Here is a 16,157-nt window from a genome sequence, read left to right as displayed (position 1 = left end):
ATTCCAACCAGCACCAGCAACGAGAAGCTGGGGCACCTGGGCATGCACAACACCCTGGAAGAAATTGCCGAAGCCCAGCAGCGCGCCCAGCTTGCTAGGCTTTCGACGACGCCTCCGGGGCGCACGATCCTAGAGAAGCTAGGCTTTGCACAAGGACACATAGAAAAAGACTTTGCGGACCTCCCACGGGACATACGCGCCAGGATCACGGTCCGCCCTATACCTAGAAACGTACACCCCGAAAACAACAGGGGCAGACGACAAGCGAGAGGACAATTCCTTCTTAACCAAGCCTTGGCGAACCGTGAACGCTCAGCTTTTGTGGACGCGGCGGCATACACGGGAAACAAAGCTTTCGCAGTGGCGGTTGTGGACGGCCGCGGATCCACAAGATATGCAGCCACGGTAATTGCAAGGAAGCCTGAACAGGCCGAACAGGTTGCGATCGCTGTTGCGCTCACCGACGACAATCTTTCCCATATCTACAGCGACTCCATAGCCGCTATCAGAGCTTTCCAGAAGGGCACGGTCTGCGCACAGGCTCTCAAAATTGTTTCAAAGAAAGAGATTAAGAAACACTTCATATACTGGTTCCCGGCACACTTAGGACCAAAGCTCGGCGACGTCCCCAACCTTAACGAGGCGGCACACGAGGCTGCGCGCGCGCTTACAGACCGCGCGGCTTCACCCGACCACTCGGAGAATAAGGACGCGCCCACTACATACAACGAAGTCACTAAACACTACTACCTACAACGCAGACAATATAGCACGCCACACCGCACGCTCACTCGAGCTCAAGCAGTTACACTCAGAATGCTACAAACAGACACATACCCCACTCAAAACAGATTACACCATTACATGCCTGAGCTCTACGACAATTCTTATTGCACCAATTGCAATACATCCCTTAACGTTTATCATTTACTCTGGCCGTGCTCGCAAGCTCACGTAAACTACGAACAGGACAAGCGCAAGTTTGAAGAGGCAATCCGGAGCGACGAACTCGCTCCCCAACTCTGGGCCGTCCAGCAGGTCCACGACGCCGCCAGGAAACTCAACCTCCCGGTTCCGTCGTGGGAGACGCCCACTCCATGAGAGCCCGCAGCTCTCGTGGCCTGCAGGACCTGAATAAAGTTGATTTCCTTCCTTCCTTTTTAGGTCCTTCGTAACAAATCTCATGGCAGTTCCTATATAACGCAATCTTCCGATTTCACTGTTAAGCTTTTAATTTTCCTCTTCGGGTTTACTTCTTCAATGTAGTACGAAGTGAGAATGTCACAGCATTTGTGCAGTTCTTGTTGAAAGGACCCAAATACCCCAAGCTTAATTTCGTCCCTGCGAAATTCGTAAGTAATTTCGAGCCAACGAAGTACGCCCGCCACCTAAAGCTTTGGAAGCGGACACAGGAGGCGACAGGTATATTGAAGAACAGATAATGTTATTATGCATGCGATGTACTTACAGGACGTGTTTTCAGGAATAAACTAACCAAAAAGTTATTGAACAAACTTGATTTCTCCACCCGGCGATGCAATTTGACCGAGGCCTTTCTGTAACAAATTGTTTTGTTGCCTGGCAGCCTTGGGTAGAATAAGGATGCACGCAGTAGGGGCTTATTTTAATGGAACCAGCGACCGGGCGCAATTGGTGTCAGTGTAATATTTGTTAGAAAGAGAAACAGGATATCCTCTCGGCACCGCGATATTTACAGGCCGTACTTGATCATAAAAGCCGCTGGCACGTTATAGGGGAAGGTAAAAATAGTAGTTGTATTGACTCTTAAGGAAAGAGAAAAAAGCATTGTAACTGCCTCGCACAGTGGGAGACCGTCGAGGTAGCGCTTAGTGCGGGTTCGCGAAAGTCATGCCAGCTCATTTTACGGCTAGGATGGATAGGCGCTACTGCGGCCTTGCTCTGAATATAACAATGTGGCAACGGAACAACATTGATACACAATAATGTTATACCAGCAATACCACGGTTTATGTGATACTGTAACAATGCCTATACACACCCACCTACCCCCAAACATACACTCGCGAAAAATCGTAATTTTTTCACTGCCTGTATACAGCCTTCAAATGTCGGATGCACAGTGCAGCTGCGGTAAGCTCTAAAATAAATAAATAAATAAATAAATAAATAAATAAATAAATAAATAAATAAATAATAAAATACATGGACAACAAGCAAGCCGAATTCGGTTTAGTAATTTCTCTATACGCGATCTTGCGCTCCCATTGGCATTGCTCTCGACACATTGCTTGATCTTAGTATATCGCAATCAAATCTACGCAAGCGCGCAAATAAATTTAGTTAGATGAGGTTTAACATCGGAAAGCAACATATTGGCTACAAGATACGGCGCAGTGAGAGGCTGTGGATTAATTTTGACTACCTCGAGTTCTTTGAAGGGCACCCAAAACTGCGACTGCCACGAACTCCGAATGCGACTGCCACGACCGGAAATCAGATACGTGATATCGTGCACGACAAACTAGCCACTCAACCGTCGCGGCGATGAAGTGCACACGAAAAAGAACGATGTGACGGTTGCTCCCAAAGTTCGTGCAGTGCTAGTAATATATATATATATATATATATATATATATATATATATATATATATATATAATTTCACAAGCTTTCAGGTACATCGCTGTGGTCACCTTCAAAATGCTCCCCATTAGACACAATGCACTGGTTCCACCTCTTCTTCCATTGCTGGTAGCAACCTTGAAAGTCCTCTTCTATTAAGCGCTTCAGCAGCGATGTCTTTTCCTTTTCAATTGTCGGCACATCTCCGAAATACCACCCCCTAGCATCAGTCTGCATGTGGGGAAAAAAACACGTTGTCGTCATTAATTTTCTTTTTTTCGAAATTACAGAGACCATACCCAACCTGGCTGAGAAAGGACACGAAATAATTTTCAAGTGGCTACCAATTACGTCACCGCGGTATTATCGGCAATGAACGTGCCGATCAAGGTGCTCGTTTAGCCCACGTAAACTCTACTGTCTAGGACCAGGTGGTGCAAAATGCTCCGCATACTTGCAAGCTCATGCACCGCAATGTAGTGGAATGAAGCACCTTTCATGTATTCCCGATTATACAACCTGGATGCAACCTTAAGCATTCTACTTCCACCAAGACGTTCCCGAAGAGACGCGGCCCTTTTGTGTAGGCTATGGCTGGGCGTCTCATTCACTAATGGTCAAGGCTCATTCACACTGGGCCCACACGACACCGACGCCAACCAGATAACTAAAGACACCGACACCGACGGCCGACTATATAGTCATAGTCGATAGGCCGATAGGCCGACCATCGGCCGACCATATAGTCGGCAGACTGTGTCGCGCAGAAGCACTCTGTCACACTAGGCCGACAAGGCCGCCGACGCGACTGAGGACGAGCGAGTCGTTGCGGTGTGATAGACTTTCGTGACGCCGACAAAACCAGTCTGCCGACCTTCGTCCGCGGCCACGATCGTCAGTATCCACGATCGTCAGTATGTGCAAATTGGCGGTAGTCAACGACACTGCGCGCGTTCGGTGTGAAGGCGGGGAAACGCGGACGGCGTCAGCAGTATAGCTCTGTCTCATCTTTCAGTGCGTCGCCTCGTTGGTTCTGCTACAATATCTATTTCTACATTTAAATTAAACCACAGCTGATTTCCCCGATGTTTTCTTTGGCTTCATGGTCTGTTGGCTTTATGTGGCCATGATTAACAAAATCGAGCTCCTCGGTATTACATATATATATATCCTCGGGACTCAGCGTGGCTGAGTCCCGAGGCGCCATCTGGAATATAGAGTCCGTTTTCGCGAAGCTTTGTAACTGTGGAAATGTACGAACCAAGTACAAACTTCGCGCAGCTGACAATAAGTTGCCGCCGCATATTGAGTTGTCGATGTGGCAAAGGCTCTGAGAAAGGGTCACGTACTCCTCTGTAGCTGTAGGCAATTTACTGTGCGGCCACTCAATTTCTGTCGCTTGAGCAATATATTTTTCAGCCGCGCGTAAATTTATCCAGGTAAAACGTTCCTGGCGCCGGCGGCCCCTGCATGAAATTAAGAGAGAATAAGTATAGAAGCAGTTGGAGAAAACCTTTCAGTGTCCTTTGCACAAAGTCGTAGGTGAGCGAGTGTAGCCAGGGAAAGCAATGCAAGACCGTGCATTAGCGTTAGCCCATCTGCTTATCCTCTCGGGCGGCGCCACGTCAGCTGTCGCAGTGGAAGCACAACTCTGGCGCGAACGAGAAACCGGTTAGCGGCCTTTGAAGCAGGAGCCGCGTGCGCCCTGTACAGAAACAGCGCGAAGCTTCGAAAACATGTGGGCCGCCTTCGCGTGGCTGAAGCTCCTCGAATCGCAGATTTGCGATGAAAAATGCGCAAGACATCCAAAACGAAAGTCGCAGTTTCGCTCGAAAGGCCAAACATCGATTGCGATAGCAAATTAGTCTACAGCTATACGAAGTAAAGGTGATAGTTTTATCGGCCGTGTAAACTTCTAAACATAGGCATAATAACTAAATTAACGAGCGTGGTGTCACGCACACATATGCAAACATGAACACATCTCCCTCGATGACGGCGGAAACTCGCTATCAAAACGCTGGAGTGAGGAAGTGCGACAGCAGCAGCAAGTGAATTGACCCTCGTCATAGACGCATTAAGTTATCAAAGGGCACAGGGGGCTTACGTAAATATCTTGGAAAATATCTACAGAGCTTCCACAGCTACCCTAATAGTCCACGAGAAAAGTAGAAAGATACCCGTAAGGAAACGGGTCAGACAAGGAGGCACAATCTCTCCTATGCTATTCATTGCATGCTTGGAAGAAGTATTTAAGGTATTAAACTGGAAGGCTGAGGAGTAAGGATCAACGGCGAGTATCTCAGCTACCTTCGGTTTCTAGATTACATTGTCCTGTTCAGCAACACTGGGGACGAGTAACAAATGACTGAGGACCTTAACAGAGAGAGTGCAACAGTAGGTCTGAAGATTCATACGCACAATACAGATATAATGACCAATAGCCTGACAAGGGAACAAGAGATCAGGATCGCCAGACAGCTTGAAGGGGTGTACAGTAGCGCGATTAAAAGACGGGACAAAAGAAGACACACAGAGACACACACAGCGCTATGTGTGTCCCTGTGTGTCTTCTTTTGTCCCGTCTTTTAATAGCGCTACCGTACACCCCTTCAAGATGCATTACCAAAAAGCCCATATTGCAACCCTCGTCGGTCAGCGTCTAGAGTCTGTGAAGGAGTACGTTTACCTAGGTTAATTACTCTCAGGGGACCCTGAGTATGAGAAGGAAATTTAGAGAAGAAAAAAAATGGGTTGGAGTGCATACGGCAGACATTGTCAGATCCTGACTGGAAGCTTACCACTATCACTAAAAATAAAGGTGTAGAATCAACGCATTCTACCTATGCTAACATATGGGGCAGAAACTTGCAGGTTGACAAAGAAGCTCGCAAACAAGGACCGCTCGAAGAGGGATGGAACGAAGAATGTTAGGCGTAACGTTGAGGGACAGGAAGAGAGTGATGTGGATCAGAGAGAAAAAGGGGATGGCGGATATTCTAATCGGCAGTAAAAGGAAAAAAGTGTAGCTGGGCAGGCCATGTAATGCGTAGGTTAGATGACCGGTGGACCATTAGAGTTACAGAATGGGTGCCAAGAGAAGGGAAGCTCAGTCGACGACAGCAGAAAACCAGGTGGGGTGATGAAATTAGGAAATTTGCAGGCGCAAGGTTGTAATCTGTTGGCGCAGGGTACAGGGATAATTGGAGATCACAGACAGGCCTTCGTCCTGCAGCGGAAATAAAATAGGCTGATGATGATGATACCTCCTAATCCGATCGTAGTTTTGGCATATAAAACAACGTAAACTATTAAAGAGTAATTAAGACGACATTATTGGTCAAAATGTGGGCCGATGCCGAAAATATGACAGTTTATAATGTAAACTGATCCCGAAAAAAGTGCAGTCTAAAAAATTGCCCACGATTACGTTACTTCCTAATGCAAAACTTGAGCGCAGCTCTTCAGCTGTTTCGGCTAAACCGTCTATGAGCCTCGGACAATCTGTCTCGTGTGGAACATTTCGCACCAGCCGCCGCAAACGGAGCGTAGCTTGGCGCAACTGCCTGGCTTATTGGGAGGTCGCGGGAAGCAGCGCGTAGGCGCATAGGAACGTTGCACGGCGAAGAGATGGCAGCGACTGACTGACGCCGCTGACGCTGCTAGCAAGTCAAGTGAAGGTGGCTCTGCGTTTCGGCTTGGGAAGCGCGCACCGTCATCCGCTGATAGCGAGTCGGCGCTTCGGCAACCGGAGAACACCGCGCGCTCTCGCGCGGTCGCCGCGACGGAGGAGGGGAGGGGGGGGGGAGTACACGCAGTGGCGAACAGCGGCGGCTATGCGTTTCGGCTTGGGCAGCAGCACATCATTGAGATCAGTCGCCACCGAGCCGGCGCTGTGATTGCCGCCGCACACGGGGTGGCATTGGAGGAGGAGTGAAGAGAGCAAGGCTCACGCTGTGCGCAAAATATGGTGCCAGGAGCGAGCGCAGCTACAGCAGCACACTGGCCTCGGCTACGGAGCTGGTTACGGCGAGGGACGACGGCGAGGCTCGACGGCTACGCGAAACGCAGGAACGGGTGCCAAATAGCTGCGCTATAAAATGTGCGCTATCGTGAAGACAGTGCAGTCAAAACATCTATGAGTTCGACGTTTTCCCGTTCCCCTGACGCGAGGGATGACGCGATGTGGTGTGCGGTGCGCTGTGAGAGTGCGGTGCGCCGTGACCACCAGTTCACTCAGGAAGACTGTCCTTCATCGAGTTCAACTGGGGGTTGAACCGTCTTCGCGCTTCCTTCACAGCCCCGGAAAAAATTACAACCACGACAAAAAATTCTAGAGCTTTACACTCCAAAACCACGATTTGATTAAGAGGCACCCTGAAGTGGGGCACTCCGGATTAAGTTTGGCTACGTGGGGTTCCTTCAGGTTCACCTAAATAAGGTACACAGGCGTTTTTGCATTTCATCATCATCATCATCAGCCTGGTTACGCCCACTGCAGGGCAAAGGAGTCTCCCATACTTCTCCAACTACCCCGGTCATGTACTAATTGTGGCCATGTTGTCCCTGCAAACTTCTTAATCTCATCCGCCCACCTAACTTTCTGCCGCCCTCTGCTACGCTTCCCTTCCCTTGGAATCCATTCCGTAACTCTTAATGACCATCGGTTATCTTCCCTCCTCATTACGTGTCCTGCCCATCCCCCCCCCCAATTATTTTTCTTGATTTCAACTAATGTATCATTAACTCGCGTTTGTTCCCTCACCCAATCTGCCCTTTTCTTATCCCTTAACGTCACACCTATCATTCCTCTTTCCATAGCTCGTTGCGTCGTCCTCAATTTAAGTAGAACCCTTTTCGTAAGCCTCCAGGTTTCTGCCCCGTACGTGAGTACTGGTAACACACAGCTGTTATAAACTTTTCTCTTGAGGGATAATGGCAACGTGCTGTTCATTATTTGAGAATGCCTGCCAAACACACCCCAGCCCATTCTTATTCTTCTGATTATTTCAGTCTCATGATCCGGATCCGCGTTCACTACCTGCCCTAAGTAGATGTATTCCCTTACCACTTTCAGTGCCTCACTACCTATCGCAAACTGCTGTTCTCTTCAGAGACTGTTAAACATTACTTTAATTTTCTGCAGATTAATTTTTAGACCCACCCTTCGGCTTTGCCTCTCCAGATCAGTGAGCATGCATTGCAGTTTGTCCCCTGAGTTACTAAGCAAGGCAATATCATCAGCGAATCGCAAGTTACTAAGGTATTCTCCATTAACTCTTATCCCCAATTCTTCCCAATCCAGGTCTCTGAATACCTCCTGTAAACACGCTGTGAATAGCATTGGAGAGATCGTATCTCCCTGCCTGACGCCCTTCTTTATTGAGATTTTGTTGCTTTCTTTATGGAGGACTACGGTGGCTGTGGAGCCGCTATAGATATCTTTCAGTATTTTTACATACGGCTCGTCTACACCCTGATTCCGCAGTGCCTCCATGACTGCTGTGGTTTCGAGTGAATCAAACGCTTTCTCGTAATCAATGAGAGCTATATATAAGGGTTGGTCATACTCCGCACATTTTTCTATAACCTGATTGATAGTGTGAATATGGTCTATTGTTGAGTAGCCTTTACGGAACCCTGCCTGATCCTTTGGTTGACGGAAGTCTAAGGTGTTCCTGATTATATTTGCAATTACCTTAGTAAATACTTTGTAGGTAAGTAAGCTGATCGGTCTATAATGTTTCAAGTCTTTGGCGTCCCCTTTCTTATGGATTAGGATTATGTTAGCGTTTTTCCAAGATTCCGGTACGCTCGAAGTCATGAGGCATTGCGTATACAGGGTGGCCAGTTTCTCTAGAACAATCTGCCCACCATCCTTCAACAAATCTGCTGTTACCTGATCCTCCCCAGCTCCCTTCCCCCTTTGCATAGCTCCCAAGGCTTTCTTTACTTCTTCCGGCGTTACCTGTGGGATTTCGAATTCCTGTAGACTATTCTCTCTTCCATTATCGTCGTCGGTGCCACTGATACTGTATAAATCTCTGTAGAACTCCTCAGCCACTTGAACTATCTCATCCGTATTAGTAATGATATTGCCGGCTTTGTCTCTTAACGCATACATCTGATTCTTGCCAATTCCTCGTTTCTTCTTCACTGCTTTTAGGCTTCCACCGTTCCTGAAAGCATGCTCAATTCTATCCATATTATACTTCCTTATGTCAGCTGTCTTACGGTTGTTGATTAACTTCGAAAGTTCTGCCAGTTCTATTCTAGCTGTAGGGTGAGAGGCTTTCATACATTGGCGTTTCTTGAACAGATCTTTCGTCTCCTGTGATAGCTTACTGGTATCCTGTCTAACGGAGTTACCACCGACTTCTATTGCACACTCTTTAATGATGCCCACAAGATTGTCGTTCATTGCTTCAACACTAAGGTCTTCTTCCTGAGTTAAAGCCGAATACCTGTTCTGTAGCTTGATCTGGAATTCCTCTATTTTCCCTCTTACCGCTAACTCATTGATCGGCTTCTTATGTGCCAGTTTCTTCCGTTCCCTCCTCAGGTCTAGGCTAATTCGAGTTATTACCATCCTATGGTCACTGCAGCGCACCTTGCTGAGCACGTCCACATCTTGTATGATGCCAGGGTTAGCACAGAGTATGAAGTCTATTTCATTTCTGGTCTCGCCGTTCGGGCTCCTCCACGTCCACTTTCGGCTATCCCGCTTGCGGAAGATGGTATTCATTATCCGCATATTATTCTGTTCCGCAAACTCTACTAATACTTTGCATTTCACCCCCATCGAAATGCAGCCGCCGTGGCCGGGATTCGATCGCGCGACTTCGAACTCAGCAGCGCAACGCATAGCTTATGAGCTGCCGCGGCATTTCTGCAACCACTGCAGCTATAATGACATAAATAAATCATTTCGATATTTCACAACAGGCTCTAAAAGTCTTGTGTTGAAGGTTTTGCATTTAAATTATTACTTTAACAATTGCTTACTTAGTGACTGTTATTTAATGATTCAAGATAATACTGTAGAAAATACGCGTACTTCGAGTTGCGGATAGGAACGGTGAACAATCTTAAGTGCGTTGCATTCTTGTGGCGGACTCGTGAATGTTTTCAGGCTTGGCAAAATGCTACCTTAAACAAAGTTCATTTCACGGACAGTTTCATTACACCATCGCTTGGGTAGCCCCGCGTAATGCATTCGGTCTCAGTAGTTGCCGTCGCCGCTGATATCTGCTTTCACAACCTTCGTATCGGCATTTCAGCAGGAAATCGGGAGTTTTTCATAGCGTAAATTGACTTTCATTGGCGATCGACGATGGTTGGGTTGTTGCTGCGTAACAGTATGATTTAGCAATAACAAGGGGCATATAGAGGCATTTACAACTTGGCTTTTACAACTTTCTTGGCGAAACGCTTACGCCAGAACTCATCTCACGATGAATGTCGATGGAAATGCGATTAGCATTCGTGCAATGTAGCCACGCCATTCACGGGGATTATTCCACGTTGCCCCCCCCTCCCTCCCCCTATGGTACTTCCTTGAGCAGAGTGGCGTGACGACGACTGTATGACGACGACGCATTGAGGAGGACGGAATGACGGAGAAGGGATGCCATCGATGAAACGACAAAGGCGGTATGACGACAATAAAATGACGATTCTGAAATGATGGTGTAACGAGGACATCTTGACTTCGACGGCATCAGGACAATAAGATGACGAGTGTATGAGGACGATGGCGTGACGAGAACTGTACGACGATAACCGAATGACAACGCTGGAATGACGACGTTGAGACGACCGGGATAGCAAGACGACGACGGTGAGACCATGGATGCATGACAGCGACTGTCTGAAGACGACGCAATCACGGCGATGACATGACAAAGGTGACATAGCTACATCTAGTCACCTCACTATTGCAGAAGCGCGGGAACCGCATTTTACCGTAATTCGCAGCCTGGAAACATGATGGCATCTCTCCAAATTTCCACCCAGCATTCTGTGCACTCAATTCTTTGAATAATAGAGAATCGTCCGGGTGTACAGATGCACGCCATGTTTTGAGAGCATAAATCACGACTACAACGATCGGATTTTTCGCACTGAGACCTGTGCTACTCACCATGGTTTCTACAGGCACCGAAAATAGAAGCGGCAATCGAGGACTTTAAAAATAAAAGCGTCGTTTCCACATTAGCAGAGAAACAATTAGCCTTACATCAGGTATTTGACAAGTACCAGGAGTCTATTTACGAGTTCGCGGACGGTTCTGTAATCACAGAAAGTGCGACTGCAGCTTATGTTATGCCATTCTTACAGGTAGAATACGCGTGTCGGCTATGACACACGTCGTCACCAACCATAGCGGAATTAGTGGCAATTCTCTAAGCCACTTATTTTATCAAAACATTTGAGACACCAAAAAAGTGGGTAATCTACACGGGCTCTTTATCGGTTTTAGCATGTCTTGATAATATTGATGACAACCAACCACACGCACGAATAACATACGCAGTACTAAAGAGTTCAACTAAGGCTACCGAAAGAGAACATAAAGTGATATTACAGTGTGTCCCAGGACATGCTGATATAGAAAGCAACGAATTAGCGGACTCGTTGGCAAAATCGGCTCATAAAGATGCATAAATTCAACTCATCGCTTTATCACCAATGGACATGCGACACATAATAAAAGAACTAAATAAGGGCTTGTGTATGTCAAGCTAGTTCAATGAACGTACTAAGCAATCGATTCTTTACGGAGTAAACCTTCAACTCAAATACTGGCTGGATGCAAAACTTTCGAAAAGTATCGAGACACTAATTCATCGACTGCGCCTTGGGACTTTATGCACCAAATATTCCCTATATCAAATAAAACGTGTGGCACCGATTTACCTGGCGGCCTAGCGCTCTGGGAAGAGATCTTGCTACGAAGGTTACGCCTCCGTGTCGCCCTCACCCCTGCGGTAACCTGGTCGTGGTCGGCACAGTACCGTACCTCCATCAGCGATTCCTGCCACTTCTGTCCCGCTTCTGTCTGCGAGGTGCACATTGGGCACCTCCTCTGGACTTGCCCCTCTCTACGTGTCCTCCGCCAGAAACACCTGCTTTGATGTGGACCACCCTCAGGTCGGCTGCCAGACGTAGACAGTTGGATCTTGGGGCCCCACCAACGGACACTGCTGGACTTCCTCCGAGAATGCGGCGTGTATCTATATGTATAATTCTTTATGCCAGAAGACACGCTGTCGCAATAAAAAAAATAATAAAACGGGCTTGTTCCCCGGCTTGCTCCTGTGACAACGACGATGAGGATGTTCGCCGTCTCCTCCTCGAATAGCCCAGACACGCGACGCAAGGATGGCAGCTGCTTGTTGACAATCACTACACTCCATTGATCCTCACATGGGCTGGACAGTGTCGAAGATGCATGTATCTTAGATACTATCTTAGATACTCTTTGGGTATCTTGTATCTGCATCATGATACGTCTGAGAAGGCGTGTATCAGTATCTGTATTTACGATACATTAAAGAATGTATTGTGTATCTTAAGATACAAAATACTGCTATAGCAACAACACCCTGCGAAACTATAAATGTTGGCTGAACTTAGCGTCTCATGATGATGCCGCTGCCACTAAGCCACCTGAATAGAACTAAAGGCAACGACATTTTTTTATCTTTCTGCCAGAGCCCATCCAGCGAGGGCATTCGATGAGCTCCGCACGTCCCTAGTAGTGGAGCAGAGCCACGTGGTAACAATAACAAGCACGAAGCTAGCCTTTTCTTCATTTTTTTGCATTTAGTTGCGTTGGTGCCATGACACTTGCTCGTAGCCACCGTATTGCGCCAATGCGTGCGGAATCAATATGTCGCTAACGAACGCTTTACGCCGGCAGATAAGTAGAATATGAAAGGTCATTGCAGCTTTATGTGCTATCTGTATACATGATGCGTTGCAAAAAAAAAAAGAAATGTCGCTACCAACGTTGTTCTGCTGTATACATTTCTGGTGAACCGGTATAGCGTAAAAGGTAACACGTTTACAGGCAATGTATTGCGGTAATTGCGCCATCGTGCTGAGGCTTATTGACATTCTTGTAATTAGATGACAATCCGCTAGCTGGTCGGCAAGCCGCGCAGCGACGATCATCTGCTACAAAAGCGACGTACAGTACAAAAATATACGGCACGAACGTTTTTGTATGGTTTCGTACAAAAACTAACGTACAAAACCGTACAAAAAGAGCGGAAAAGAAAATTCGAATCTTTTAGACCGATCCGCTGCTATAAGTGCCACAAACTCCGACATATCACTGTAAACTGCGGGAAGCCTAGCGTAGTTTTCTCCTACGTGGATGAAAAAGAAGGGAATGTGGAACTTTTAAGCCCATATCTTCACGACCTGCAAGTTAAAGGCAAACCAGGCCGGGTGCTGCGAGACAATGCCGCAACTATGGACATTGTCCGCCCGTCTTACGTGACGGTAGATGACTTCACGGAAGAAGTAGCAAGGATTAAACAGGTAGAAGAACACAGCGTGTGTTTACCCAAGACCAAAGTCAAAATCAGTGGACCGTTCGGGGAGCTCGTGACCGAGGCTGCAGTTTCCAAATTCTTATCGCTGCAGTACCCTTACATTTTTTCGAATCGGTCGGATGAGTTACTGCCTGACAAAGGGATTAAACTGGGAGAGGGCGTAGTACAGGCGTTTACGCGAGGCCAAGCTCGTAAAATCGCGTCGCTTTCAGCTGAAAATGCAAAGGCTGCTCCAGCGGAAGTAGCAAAAGAGGTAACTTCAGTAACCGAATCCGAGCTAGGCTCGAGGGACGAAAAAACGCTTGAGGAAACCGTGCCAGCTGACCAGCTCAGTGAGAGCGTATCACTAGGGTGTCAAAGTTCACGCCTGCAGGAAGAGCCAACTGACGCACTCGCAAGCGAGACAGGGTCGTTGCTATCACCGGCCTCAAAGAACTTTGATCGGCTCTTACGTATGGTCAAAGGGTCACTGGCAGCCGAGCGAAAGAATGATGACAGCTTAGCTAAATTGCATCACACAGCTAAAGAAGGCACTGCTAGGCGCAACGTGACGATACAAGAGAGAGGAGGATTGTTGTATCGGCACTACAGGGACCGAAAGGGCAGGATTCTAGATCAGTTAGTCGTACCTACTAAGTACAGGGAGGGCCTTTTGAGCCTCTGTCATGGAAATGGATGGTCTGGCCACCTAGGCATATACAAACCAAAGGAAAGATTGCTTATGGAATACTACTGGCCTGGCTGTTTAAAGACGTAGAAAACTGTGTAAGATCATGCGACGCCTGCCAGCGCTCGGGTAAACCAGGAGAAACCTGGAAAGCTCCACTAAAGGTTGTGCCCTTAACTTCAGAACCTTTCAGATGATTTGTGATAGACACGGTAGGGCCTCTACCAAAGACAAAGTCGGGTTACAGGTATTTGTTTACCATGCTGTGTCCGGCTACAAAGTTTCCGTAAGCAATCCCTCTGAAAGAGCTCAGCTCCACCGAAGTAGTAGACGCGCTTTTGTCAGTATTCGCACGAGTTGGGTTTCCAGGCGAAATTCAGGCGGATCAAGGGTCCGTATTCACCAGTGCACTGACTTCTACATTCTTACAAAAGTGCGCGGATAAGTCGATACACAGTTCCGTCTATCACCCTCAGTTAAATAGTGTAGAGAGGTGGCATCCAGTGCTTAAGCGAGTTTTGCGGGCGCGATGTTACGAGCACAAGGAGGACTGGAAGAATTGTCTTCCGGCCACTTTGTTTGCTTTGCAAACGGTTTCTCATGAGGCTACAGGGTCCTCGCCAGCAGAACTAGTGTATGGGAGGACACTCCGTTCTCCACTGAGAATGTTAACAGAGATGTGAGAGGAAAGAGGAGAGAGTCCAACAGGGGTAGAATACGTGCTAAATCTGCTGGAACGGTTAAGTGCAACCCAAGAACTAGCCGAAAAGAACATGGGAGTAGCTCAAAAAACGCCAAGTACTATTACAAGAATGCGAGGCTTCGTACGTTTGACGCCGGAGACCAGGAAATGATCCTCAAACCTTCAAGAAAGAAATAGCTTGAAGTTCATTGGGACGGACCCGTTAAAGTGTTGCACAGACTTTCAGATACTAACTATATGCTCTGAAAATGCCCGGTCGCAGGAAGGAGGTGAGGATATACCACTGCAATTTGATGAAGCCGTACGTAGAACGGAGCGGAATCGTTAACTTTACCATTAAGGAGTAGGATAACACTAGTACCGAGTTTAATGATTATAAGGCGAGCTCCAACTCTGAAATCAGCCTGGAAGAAGTGGTAAAACATTCGGTAAGCTCGCACGCTCTTAGACCCGAGCAGCTAGATGAGCTAACAGGGCTGTTAGGGGAATATCTCGACAGATTCAGCGATCGGCCAGGTAGAATCAGACTAATAACGCATGAAATAGAGCTCACACCAACCGAACCCGTAAGATTAAAGCCTTGCAGGGTGTCTCCATGAGAGACAGAAATTATGGAGGCAGAGATACAGCGAATGTTACAGTTGGAAGTTATTGAGACCGCTGAGAGTGACTATACGTCACCTATAATGCATTTAGAAACCCCTAATAAGGACCCTCGTCCGTGTGTCGACTACAGGAAGTTAAATGCCATCACAAGAGATCAGCTGTACCCGATACCCAACATTGAATAACGAATCGAAAGAGTTAGCGCTGCTAAATACATTTCAACTATAGATCACGCGTGGGGATACTGGCAAGTTCCCATTTCAGAAAATGCCAGCCGCTATGCCGCATTTATCTCACCTGTAGGCACTTCTCGCCCTCAGCTTCGGGCTGAAGAACGCGCCGTTTAGCTTCTCTAAGTTAATGGATATTGTCTTAAAAGACTTGCAGGAGTTCGCCTTGCCATATCTTGATGATGTAGCAATTTTTTCGGACAGCTCGGAACAGCACGTATCGCACCTCAAACAGGTGTTCTCACGGTTTAGGGAAGCACGCTTAACGATGAAGGCGGAAAAGTGTAGATTTGGCAGGTCGCATGTTACTTATCTCGGCCATGTTGTCGGCCAGGGCACGAGACGGCCGGCCGAGCTGAAAATAGCAACGATTGTAGATTTTTCTCATGCGCGCATGAAAACAGACATTCGTTCATTTTTGGGACTTGTGTACTATCAACGGTACATTCCGAATTACTCACAAATAGGAAGTTCATTAACGGACGCCTTCCGAAAGGGAGCACCGAGTAGCGTACACTGGCTCCCATTGGATGAAGGTTGAACGGCAGTTTTCCCTCACTTGGGGATCTAGGGAGGACAGAGGGTTTTTAAGCAGCCGTTTCCGGCTCTTCGGTGTGCTTTCTCTTTCAGTCATGCTAGACTGATCAAATGTAACTTACTCTACCCTTCATGTAGATATTATAAATAAATCCCATATTCCTCGTTCTCGATGAGAACAAGTCCCTCCCTTCAACAACGTCCTCAGCGTGGATGAGTCGGACGACGGCATGGGTCAGCTACCGC

Source organism: Dermacentor variabilis, chromosome 1 (assembly GCF_050947875.1).
Source record: "Dermacentor variabilis isolate Ectoservices chromosome 1, ASM5094787v1, whole genome shotgun sequence".
Lineage (NCBI taxonomy): Eukaryota > Metazoa > Arthropoda > Arachnida > Ixodida > Ixodidae > Dermacentor > Dermacentor variabilis.
The sequence above is the reverse complement of the archived record's forward strand: the minus strand, read 5'-3'. Positions refer to the sequence as shown.